The sequence below is a fragment of the Bactrocera neohumeralis genome, chromosome 4, assembly GCF_024586455.1.
Source record: "Bactrocera neohumeralis isolate Rockhampton chromosome 4, APGP_CSIRO_Bneo_wtdbg2-racon-allhic-juicebox.fasta_v2, whole genome shotgun sequence".
NCBI classification, from domain to species: domain Eukaryota; kingdom Metazoa; phylum Arthropoda; class Insecta; order Diptera; family Tephritidae; genus Bactrocera; species Bactrocera neohumeralis.
Window position 1 is genome coordinate 20,319,527 of NC_065921.1, and position 12,585 is coordinate 20,332,111.

General features: G+C 35.2%; 1 non-coding gene across 1 annotated transcript; it reads right to left on the reverse strand.

Moving 5' to 3' along the window:
* Positions 1–5,315: 5,315 nt before the first annotated feature.
* On the reverse strand, positions 5,316–5,510 carry LOC126757711 (U2 spliceosomal RNA). The gene has a single exon (XR_007666782.1). It is a non-coding gene; the product is annotated as a U2 spliceosomal RNA (small nuclear RNA).
* Positions 5,511–12,585: the final 7,075 nt, after the last annotated feature.

A 12,585-nucleotide genomic window follows, 5' to 3' on the forward strand; every position in this document is an offset into this window, starting at 1 on the left:
TTTCTCTTTAACATACAACCAACCGTACTGAATGACGGTAATAACTACACATATCCAACATTTTTGATCATTAAAAACCGTTTGACAAACAATTAATGTGCAGTTAATGTAAATTCTTAGTTATGTGTTTTTGTTTTGTCGCACCAGATTTTTGGAGTTCTTCATATATTTAATTTTATATAATATTTTAGTAAGTTAATTTGTTTAATTTTTACTAATTTTAAAAGAAGAATACATGAACTAATAATACAAATCAATAAAACATCACGTAATGCCTAATTTATGATTTTATTCGGTTAAATACCGACAAGGCAGATTCCGTGCTTTAGTTTTGTCGCACACTGTATATATAACTATATATGTGAGTGTGAGTTTCGACTATGTCGCAATGAGCACTTTTGTAGAGTGTTTAATTTTGAGGAATATTTATCTAAAGTCAAAGCGATGCCATTAAATGACTCAGAGCAATTGAAATTTAGAGATAAAAAATCACAATTTTCGTGTATTTTCAATGGAATTTTTACATGCCTTGGTCCAGTCCTTATGTTAATATTAAGGGCTCAAATTTTTAGGGAATTTTTTTTAGGGTATTTTTAAGGAAATTTTATGAGGGGATTGAAAAAACATGAATATTCAAAAAAAAAAACACCCTTGTACTCGGTAAAAGTGGCGCATCCTAATAACAGAGCCCGATTCACCACAGCTGCTGATGACACTACAATAGAACTCACCTCATCAGTACACCCACTAAACAAAAAGGAGGGACAATGGGATAGCAGACACATTTTGAACATGCGCCGCGTCGATTTCGCCAAATTCGTTCGTTACATCTGCTTATACGCTGCGCCGCGATGGCACTTCACGCTCTTCGATTATCCAAAAAAAAGTCGCACACGATACGTTTTATCGATCCATCGGCAGCCACCGGGCTGTTATTGATTCTGCGTTATTTCGTATTAATCGCCAACACCGGCAAACTATCTTCGTCTTTGGTTTTTTAAAATATTTCATTGAATTTATAAATAAAATTGTTATACCAGAAAACAAAGTGTATACAGACATCTTCTTTTTAACTAAAGCATGGCGTGTGATCTAAATAAAATGTGTATCATTTAATCAACCCTAATATATATATTTATAAATTAAAGGGCCTTTTACGTTACCTTATGGGTGTTATTAGCTGCGTGACAAATGTAATATACCCTTTTTCAGAATGTAGATATGGCTTTATTCGCATTGACATAAATACACATATTTAAAAAATCTCAAAAAAAAAAATTTGAAGAAAAATATTACTGCACAAATTGATGCTGGACCAAGTTAATTAAGTCAATAATAAGTCATAAATTAAGAAAATAAGATTTTATATGTTATTGATCTGTGTATTTCGTATTTACTTTTTAATTGACTTTGTAGATTCTATCTCTTTATAAACATATATATAAAGAGTGTAGTAGAAGTTGTAAAAAATTTTTTATAATTTTTTTTTATTCTTACACCTAAGACAGTATGATTAAATTTAACGACACCTAGAGTTCACTGACAACAGATAAGACTACTAAAAGCAGAAGATTACTGACAGTTGCAGTGAAATAAAATCGAAAAATATTTTATGTTTAAAAAATATGTGTAATTTATAAAACAAGAATAAATTACCGTGATTATTTTTAAACATTTGTGAGGTATTAATATCAATTCTCAACTGGACAATGTTCTAATATATTTAGAACAACATTTTTTAAAATTGATATTTTTTACGCAGTGCTTCCGAATAATATTGCTACAGCAGTATTAAGCAACCCAGAAGCTTGAAAAAGCAGCCAACTTCCTTTACAAAATAAAAATAAAATATATATATGTATTATAGTAAAATTACTTCCCTGCCATTGCTAAATATTTCCTCCTCTTTTCTAATTAACAATATTTAATAGCGTCAAGTTCTCATTACTGAAATAATGAGCGCTTCTCGATATTACGCAATTTAGGCAATAAGTGCATACAAGCAAACCGCCTCAAGATAAAAATACAATGAAGCAAGCAAACAACCAAAAATTACAACTAAAAAATATTGATTGCATAACACGCTTAAGTAATAGGCACAACAAGAAACGTTTGTTCATATGTATGTGATAAAGTAATAAGCAAATGTTGTACTGCAAGCACATAGGCGACATAACCTTGGCGACGTCTGGCCGTGGTTCATCGATCGTTCGCGGATGATTAGGAACTTCATAACTCATTTGCCGCTACTTTGCAGCGTTTTGTCAACCTTTGAAAGCGACGTCTATTAGCGCACAATTAGCATGTATAAATAGATATACATATTTATAGTCGAACAAATGAATCACTTGTGCGGACGGCTAAAACCCCAAAAACAAAAACAATGGTGGCACACAAAAATAAATATTGACTAAAAACAATAAAATAAAAATTTCAAACAGAAGCAGTAGGCTAAAGCAGATAATCAGATTTCTTGTGTCCAATAACTTTTTTGGACAGCTCTTTAATTTTTCTTTTTTGTTGTTGTTTTATTATTTTTGTTTTTTTTTTTTTTAATGAAAGGCGCTCAATACAGCGGCAATATTGTCGAGCGCACGCTTAATTGCGCTGCTGTGCGACGCATCCGCTCCGGATTGCTGCGGCGGCGGTGAGCGTTCATTAGCTGGAAGTTTAAGACACACAAATATATATTTACATATATACATATACATATTTATATACTTCTTTTACGAAGCACAGTGCCAGCGCAGCGTTTCCGTTGACTGCTCACTTGGACAGCTGAGTGACCATCGCAGCGTTATGGCATCGCATCTTCATAATTACCAGCGCTGGCTGGATGTTAAGCAACAACCAAAAAAAACAACAAAAACTCACGAAAAATTATGTCGCTTTTTGCTTTATTTTTTCTGAAATCTCGTGTTGTAAAGTTACTTGAGTTTTTATAGACAGGCAGCTGAGTTTATTCGTTTGTCATTTATATGCATTTAAGGTACATGCTTTTGCTTAGTCATTTTTACGGTTATACCATATACAAACGGACATGTATACTTCTCACGTTTGTAGGCACAAAAGAAATGAAGCAATTTTTGACACGCCGTTTGCTACTGGAAGTGTTATTATTGGTTACAGTGGGATGATTTGGTAAAATTTCTTTAAGCACACAATAAGAAAACATAATATGGTATTACTTGTATTAGAAAAGTTTTTTTTTTTATTATTTTTGTATATGTTATTAGCATATTTTTTTTTAACGAAAACATCTTTGTATTGATGTGTAACCAAAATCTTGCTGGTTTTTTAATGGAAACGCAATTGTATTGTAAGCGAGTGGTTCCAAAGGAATTATTTGAAGTATTGCCCAACGCTCGACCCAGCTGTTTCCCATTCTCCCGGCAAAGCTTCTACTTACGAGTCTATCAAAAATCGCTGTCGTCAAGTGAGTGAAACTGCTTCTGAGCTAGACCATGTGCCATCGTAAGGAACAAATAATAATCAGACGGTACAATAGCTGAGCATGGTGTGTTGAGTAGGACTTCCATTTAAGTGTTTCTTGGTAGGTTATAAAGGGATTTGAGAAGGGGAAATTATCCACTTTTCGTACAGCGTCCATCATTCCCAACGCATGTAATCGGTTTGAAATGGCTTGGCAGATGACTCCCACTGCTGAAAAAAGTTCTTCTTTGTTTTTGCCTTTCTTCACGCCGACTATCTTCAATATCGAAATAACCGTCTTTAATTAAGGAACGCTACTTCATGTGGGGTAGCACTTCCGAAAAGTTTTTGGAGTTCTTGATGTGCTACCGACTTCTTTGACTGGAAAAAGAAAATTCATACTTCCTGCAAATTACAATTGTTTAGCAAAAAATCGGACATAACATATTCGCACAGCCAAAATTAAATGACACATAAACACAGTCACTAATGTGGAAATTCAGTTTCTTTTTCAAATGTCTAGATTAAGTTTATCCCGTTTTGGATATATCAAAATAGATTAAAACTAACTGTTGGAGCCATCTATTGACAAACAGCGGAGACTTAGTTAGGGTGGTCCATTTCAAGGTTTTCTACTTTTTTACTTCAGACTCCAAATTTAATGGGAATGTTTATTATCTTTCGAAAGAACTTTCTTTGGCATTTATTTTTTGAAGATTATCTCTTTGAGTCCACTTTTCGATGACTCCTTCGAGCATTTCGACTAGTAACTGGCGAATGACGTACGTGATGTTTTGCTCTAAGCCCTGAATTGAAGCGGAATTGTCAGCATAGACTTTAGACTTTACATATCTCGACAGGAAAAGGTCCAACGGTGTGCTATCACACGATCTTGATGGGCAATCGAGCAATTCAAAGCGTGATATATCTGCTCACCGAAATGTTTTCTCAAATAAACTCATAGACTGATGCGATGTGTGGAAAGTCACGCCGTCTCGTTGAAACCAACTGTCGCCGAGATCACAAGCTGCAATTTCAGCCATCAAATAGTCGGTTATCATGGCGCGATAACGGTCGTCGCTAACGGTTACGTTCTCACCGGTATCATTTTTGAAGAAATATGGAACTATGATTCCACCGGCCCAAAAACAATATCAAACCGTTCTTTTTTCTGGATGAAATGGCAGCTCTTGAATCTCTACAGGTTGCTCTTCGTCCCAAATGTGGTAAGTTTGCTTGTTTACATACCCATTGATCCAGAAATGGGCCTCATCGCTGAACAAAATTTTGCTCGAAAACGTCGGAAGTTCTTCTTGGAACTTTCCAGGAGCCCATAGAGCGAGCCATGTCGTTTGGGAAGGTCGAGCGGCTTGAGTTCATGCACAAGCTATAGTTTGTATGCTTTCAATTTAAGATCTCGACGTAAAATGCGCCAAGTCGTTCCATACGACCGTCCTGGTTACGGCAAACGGCGCCGAATCGGTCGAATATTATCCAATAATGAATTCTGGGTCTCAAGATAGGTGATGGTGTTGCGAATAGTTCGCTTAGTAGTTCGATCATGTTGACTATAAATTGAGCGAAGCGCACGAAATACATTCTTGACAGAACGCGAACTTTCCGAATAAAGTTTAACGATTTATAAACGTTGTTCGGACATTAGTTTTTCCATGATGGAAACCCATTCAATGCTGAACAACAATAATAATGACAGTTTGACATGACTCACGCGTGATCTATCCAAAAAATGCTATTGATAAAGTCACCCATTACTATTGATGAGCGTACACCAAAAGTCATCAAAACGTTCGTGAGACAAAAACATTGTTGACCAGTGTAATTCAATTTCATTGACATACGCTTTAAGCATGGATTTAAATTTTATTATTTTAACCACCCAGACTTGATTGCGTTTTAATTCACTAATTTATTTATTTTGAAGCAAGCCCCTAAAACACTTCGTCGATTTCCAGAAATTAGTTTAACATTTGCTGTCCACTGTTGGAGGATCTATCAGATGTTAAGCTGACAAAAACAGATACTACACTTTGATCTTAACCATAACGCCGAGAAGCCTATTATAGAAAATTTATAGCAATAATTTAGAATTTTTAAATAATTCCTTAATAAAAAAAAATAAATAAATAAAAAAACAGAAACAATCAATACAATAAATAATGACAATTATCTACTATACAAATAATAAAATAAAATGTATTGCTTATCTTCTTCACTTTTATTGGCGTAGATATATTCCTTATACAACCAAACAATAACAACGAAACATATTTACTTTTCGTTAATTGAAGACAACACTCAGACGCCCGCCCGTGTACAACAGCTGAATACCGTGTTATATCGTCATTGTTGCAATAGTTGTTGCTTAATCACTTAAATCGCATACGCCTTACTATTTCGGTATGCAGCGGTTGTGTTTTCAAAGCCCCTCCACAAGCACCAAAGCGCCATACATTTCTTCGCCGTCATTTGCTCTTCGCCTTATCCACCCTTTCTTCGACTACAACAATAACTCATTGCGGCCTTTGCTATGCCACCGCTTTTTACATGCTTTCTTGCATTTCATATCACTCACTCTCTTTTCCTTGTGCACTCTCCACACTCTCCACACTTCTTCAATTTTCAATTTCCAGCTTACACTCTGAGCGCAAAACACCAAAACACCAAAGACTTAAGCAACAAACTCGGTGCAGCTACAAGTTCGCCGCCAACTCGCTGCAAAACTACAAAGCCTGTGCTTTGTAGCAGAGTTGGCGGTTGTAACTGTGAGCTAGCGGCAGCTTTGGCTTGCGCTGTGAGCGCATGCGCATTCAGACTTCTTTGAGATTTCAACTCATGAAGGTCGTTGCCGATTTATCATTGGGTTTTACCATCACGCGACTATCGATTTTTGTTCGCTCATTGCTTGGCGTTCGGCTTTTCGATTACACCATTGAAACTCTCGCGCTGGTCCATGAGACAAAAACGATTTGGCAACATTGTTGTCGCCGTCGTCAGCGTCGTTGCTGTTGTCGCCGTGGTATAGTCAGCTGCGCAGCTATCGGCTGAGCGCAAGTGTATTTTGGTTTTTTACCGTTAGCTCATGCCGCATTCGATTTTATTAACGTTTTTACATTCGTGGAGTACGCGCGCGAATCGCTCTTCAGCTAAACGGTAAATAAAGACGTGGTGTATATGTAAAATATATAGTATATATAAGTGTGCGAAGGATTATTTGTGCCCAAAGGAATAAATAAGGATTATCAAGGGATTTTGATAAAAAATATAGGCGAAATACGTTAAACAGATTGTATTACGCAAAAAAAAAAACAACAAATAAATTTTGGAAAAAAAATTACAAAAAATTTAGTGTTTTAAAAATTTGTGAGTTTTAATGAAAAAAAATTACAAAATTACAAAATAAAATTTTTAATTTTTTTTGTTTCTGTTAATTGTGAATTTTTAGAAAACCAAAGTTTACAGTAACATTTTTTTTACTAAAAAAATATAATACAAAAATATTATTTTACGCCATTTTAGCTGCTTTAATTTCGTGGCGCCATTGTCGCACCGTTTCCATCGTTGACGTTCGTTTGTGTTATTTTGCAGTGAAAGTGATTTGATTTGATTTCGATTCGGCTGCGTTTGTGTGCGTGCGCCGCTTTGCGTGCGCAAGCCAAAGAAAAGCAACAGTCAGTCATAGCAGTGTCGTGTAGTGTTTTATTTTTGTTTTTCTTCTCCATTGTTGTTGTTGTTGTGTATACACGACAATTTACCATTTTACTTAAAAATTGCAAATAATTTACAAAACCTTATTTTGGCATTGAATAAACAAATGTGTGCGCGCTGGTGTTTTATTTTCGTGGCAGACATGAACTGTTGAAAAACAAAATCAACGAATCATTGTGTAAACACGTCCAAAAATTAAAAATCAGCAATCAATTGCCTCAAAGTGCTAAAGATTTACATGCCTATATCTATATTTATATGATTTTCCTACCTTTCCATTTCGATTCCAATTTTTATAGGTGTATATGAATATTGAAAAGTGTGCGAAGAAAGTTGAGTTGAGAAAAGTGTTGCAGAAACGATTGTAGCGCAGATTTATCACAGTGCTTAAAGTATAATTGCGGATATCGTACGGAATAACAAGCTGCACATTAAATACTTTTACTGCGATTACCGCATGCTGTTTTAGAAAAATAGGTAAGTGCTTGAGGACTTAACGCTCGAATTCGTATTAATTTTTTAACGCAAAAATTAAAATTATGCTTGGAAGGTGATTTACATATGTTTCTAAATTCTATTGTATTTTCGATGGAAAAATTCGGCGTTGTTGACCACCCTAAGCTACTTGAACATTTAACGAAACTATTTTATATCTTGTAAATCAATCAGTGGCACTATATATTAGGGGTGGCCAAGATTTTCTTGTTAAACAAAGAAAATAATGGAAATTAGCTGATTTGAAAATTATTCTGGAACTACCTAAATCATACAAGGGTTATTGAAATGAAGCATTAGTTTGATATTAATATCACTTACACGCAAAATGGAATATTTTTTGTTCTTACTGCGTAATGTAGAAGTTATGTAATGTTTTGTGTGCACCGAACAGCGAAAGCGGAAGCCGCATACCAAGTTGTTTAGATCTTTTAGTTTTTAAAATTTTTACAGCTGAACAGAATATTTGCTGAATCAGGCGCTGAATACTGAAACTCATCATATTAGATATGATTGGAGCCCCATACCAGGTTTTGCAGGCCGTCTAGTCCTTATTCAGCTTAACAGAACGTTGGCTGAATTAAGCGCTGAATACTTAAACTCTCCATATAAAGTGAAGCTGAAGCCCCATACTAAGTTTTCCACGTCTTTTTATTCAACTAAACGAAATGCTGGCTGCAGCCTTATTCAGATGAACAGAACGTTGGCTGAATCAGGCGCTGAATACTTAAACTCACTATATGAAGTATAGCTGGAATCTTATACCAAAATTTTTAGGTATTTTTGTTTTTGGATCTTATTCAGCCGAACGGAATGTTGACTGAATAAGACACTGAATTTTGGAACTACATACCAAGTTCAGATCTTTTAGATTTCGGAGCTTATTCAGGTGAAAATAATGTTGGCTGAATCAGACGCTGAATACTTAAAGGCCCATAAGAAAGTTTTCATAAAGGTCTTTTAGTTTTCAGCCCTTATTCAGCTGAACAGAATGTTAACTGAATCAGGCGCTGAATATTTAAAGGCACCATGTGAATTATCACTGCAGTCCTATACTAAGAAGGCCAGTTCTTTTAGTTTTCAAGACTCATACAGCTGAACAGAATGTTGGCTGAATCAGGCGCTGAATACTTAAAGGTACTATATGAAGTATGGTTGAAGTATTATACCATGCTCTCTAGGTCTTTTAATTTTCAGCACTTATTCACCAGAACTGAATAACGCGCTGAATACTTAAAATAATCATACGAAGTATTACTCGAGCTCCCACCAAGTTGCCAACATTGTATTTAGTTAAATAAGGAGATCATTAACTGATAAGCACCATATGAAATATGGTTGCGACCCCATATTAATTGTCTAGGTCTTATAATTTTCAGCACTTGTTTAGTTGAACAAAATTTATTTTTAATCAGGCGCTGAAGTAAAACAGTCAACATTCTCATAAATTTTATAAATACATAGGTTAGGTTAGGTTGGGTTAATCTGGTAGGGCAATAAGCCACCAATAGACCAGTTTGGTCACTTGCGATAGCAGATGGAGTTCACTTGCTAGTAGTCATCATCTACATAGAATACCTGCGCTTGATGCGAATTATAACAGATTCTGCGGTCTCCCTGTCGATACAAAAATACTAAAAATTTGTTTTAAATATGTGCGAACGATTTTTAAAAAATATTTTTTACTAGAAAGCTAGTAAAAAGTCTTTTAAACCCAAAAAAAGGTATATCAAGTTTGCTCGGAAGATTGTTAATATCCAGAAGGAAGCGTCGTATATATGTACATACAACAAAATGCAAATGCATATGGTCAGCATGACGTGCTGAGCATGTGAGCCTGTGATTTTTGTCATATATCGTCCGACTGTCCTCCCGTTTGTTCGTTTTTGAAGATAATTTCATTTACGTTATATTCATAAATGAATGGGCTAGTCCACCATTTTTTACTCTCATTTCTGGTTGAATGGCTACGTAAATAAGCAAAATTGCCGCAACAAAGTTGCTAAGGAGAGTATTATTTGTTTTTTCAAAGTTCACATAACGGTTGTTTGTAAGTCCTAAAACTAAAAGAGTCAGATATAGGAGTTATATATACCAAAGGGATCAGGGTGATGAGTAAAGTTGAAATCCGGATGTCTGCTCGTCTGTCCGTCCGTCAACATTTAAATGAAATTATCTTCAAAAAGTTCCAATCTAACGTCCGTCCGTCCGTGCAAGCTGTAACTTGAGTAAAAATTGAGATATCATGATGATAACTTGGTACACGTATTCTGTCTGTCCGTCCGTCACTTGGTCCATAAAAAAGTTCGAAGATCGGTAAAATCGGCCCACTGCCACGCCCACTAAATGGCGAAAACCGAAAACCTATAAAGTGTCATAACTAAGCAATAAATAAAGATATTAAAGTGAAATTTGGCACAAAGGATCGCATTAGGGAGGGCATATTTGGACGCAATTTTTTTGGAAAAGTGGGCGTGGCCCCGCCCCCTACTAAGTTGTTTGTACATATCTCGGAAACTACTATAGCTATGTCAACCTAACTCTATAGAGTCGTTTCCTTCAGGCATTTCCATATACAGTTCAAAAATGGAAGAAATCGGATAATAACCATGCCTACCTCCCATACAAAGGTTATGTTGAAAATAACTAAAAGTGCGTTAACCGACTAACAAAAAACGTCAGAAACACTAAATTTTACGGAAGAAATGGCAGAAGGAAGCTGCACGGCTTTTTGTAAAAATTGAAAACGGGCGTGGCGTCGCCCACTTATGGACCAAAAACCATATCTCAGGAACTACTAATCTAATTAATTTTACAGCAAAATAAAAAAATATGTAAATGACGGATAATGAAATCTCGATTATCACTTTATCATGCGAGAGTATAAAATGTTCGGTGACAGTCGAACTTAGCCCTTCCTTACTTGTTTGAGTTATTTTGTATTAGCATCTTTTTCCTTCAAAAGATGCTCTTTTCCGGAACTGTCGATATTGGACTATTATAGTATATTGATGACATTCATCGATCAAACTGAAGTTTTTGTAAGGAAAACTTTTTTATTTGAGAAGGTATCGTGATGAAATTTAGAACAGATTACTATCTAGGGCAGCGCTAGAATTTTCGATTATACAAGTATATAGGGTATAACTGTCATACAAAGTGTCTAATAGAAATGAAGACAACGAGTTTTTTTTATAGATTTTGCTCCAGTTTTTATTAAAAATGAACTTTGAAAGTTATTATAGTTTCGGTGCCGCCGAAGTTAACATATTTTCTTTTTTCAAAATCTGTTCTGAGTATTTTTATAACAGCTTCCATTCCACTTTACTATAAAGTGTTGTAATATCATAACGTAAATGTTATAACACTCCGCAATACGAAAAAACCTTAGTCACATCCGCTGCTTCGTTGAAACTCAAATTACTGTTATCCATTAAATTTTGCCTTACCACATCAGCTGTCGAATATGATAAATGATGCGCAGAAGTAACACCTAAATGCTGCGGCAATTAAACGGCGTAACTTTGTGCCACAAAAAGTAAAACAATAATTAAGTGCACAAAAATCAAATAATAATAGCAAAAAGTTTGTAATAAAAAAGCATTGCGAAATCAGCACAGAAATTGCAACAATATTATCTAATGCGCTTGCAGAGCTGATTCAAAAGTGGGTAAGCATAATTGCTGCCATTGTTTTACCGCAAAAGTGTCGCAAGTGCTGAACTAAACTGTAGGCACAAGAAGCGGCCAAAGAAAGACAATCTAAAAAAGGAGTGTTAATAAAACTAAATGAAGGCAATTAGTGTGATGCAAAAACTAATAAAGAAATGCCTGCTGCATACGCAAATCGACGAGACAAACAACAACAACAACAAACTTAAACAATACTGTGAATAAATGATTGCGCGTTGCACATACGAAAATTGAGCTATGAGTGAAATGTGTGCGTGTGTGTGTAAATAATATAAATATAAAACAATGAAATAGACACCAGCGAAATGAAGAAATAAAGCAACAACTGTAGCGACCTAAAATGCACGCATTTTTTGGCATTTTTATTTGCCGCAAGCAGCGCCGACGAAATTTCATTGCATAATTTTCATAAAAGCCTTATTACGTGTGGAGCACAAAAACTGCGCGCACATCTTCAGCCAAAAACGCCAAAAACCAAAAACTTGAAGTGGAAAATTATGCAGTTAAGCATTTCAAGCCAGTTTATAAAGCGACGGCAGCGTGCAAGCGGCAGCTGGTACGCTTCGAAAAAGGGCCAATAAGTCAAGTGCAAATGCGGAAATGCGTGAAGTATAACTAGAGCGCTGCCGAAAATAAATATGCGGCCTCAAAAAAAAAAAAAATAAATAAATAAACAAAAAAATATTGTAAAAGAAGAAGTGAAGGAATTACGTTAACTCCCGACTGGCAGCCAAACTCATTGGCCTAAAAAATTTGAGCGCAGTAAAACAAAAATTAAGAAAATAAAAAAAAAAATAAATAACAAAAAAAATTAAAATTAAAAAAGAAAAAAAAAACTTCAACTCATTTTCAACGCCAGCGCGCAACCACTTTACACAAGCAGCAGCACAACAAAATTAATGAAGTTATTATTTTTTCGTTTTTGGCAATATGACACGCTCTGCATATCCGGGGTATCCTCGCGTTGTTTTACGTCACCGTCTACGCTCACACATACATCCAGATTTATGGCCACTTCATGCGCCTGTATGGCTCTTCACTAGGTTTTCGTAAATATTAAGCGTACCTCTGTGTATTTTACGTACTCTTTTTTAAACACATTTAAATATATAAAGGCACTTCTTTTCTTTTTGTTTCGCTTTTGCTTTTCTTTCTTGTTTTAATTTCAATTTTTCTTGTTTTATTTTTTTCTTGCATGTTTTGTATCTATACCTTATAGTTACTACACAGCACTGGTAAT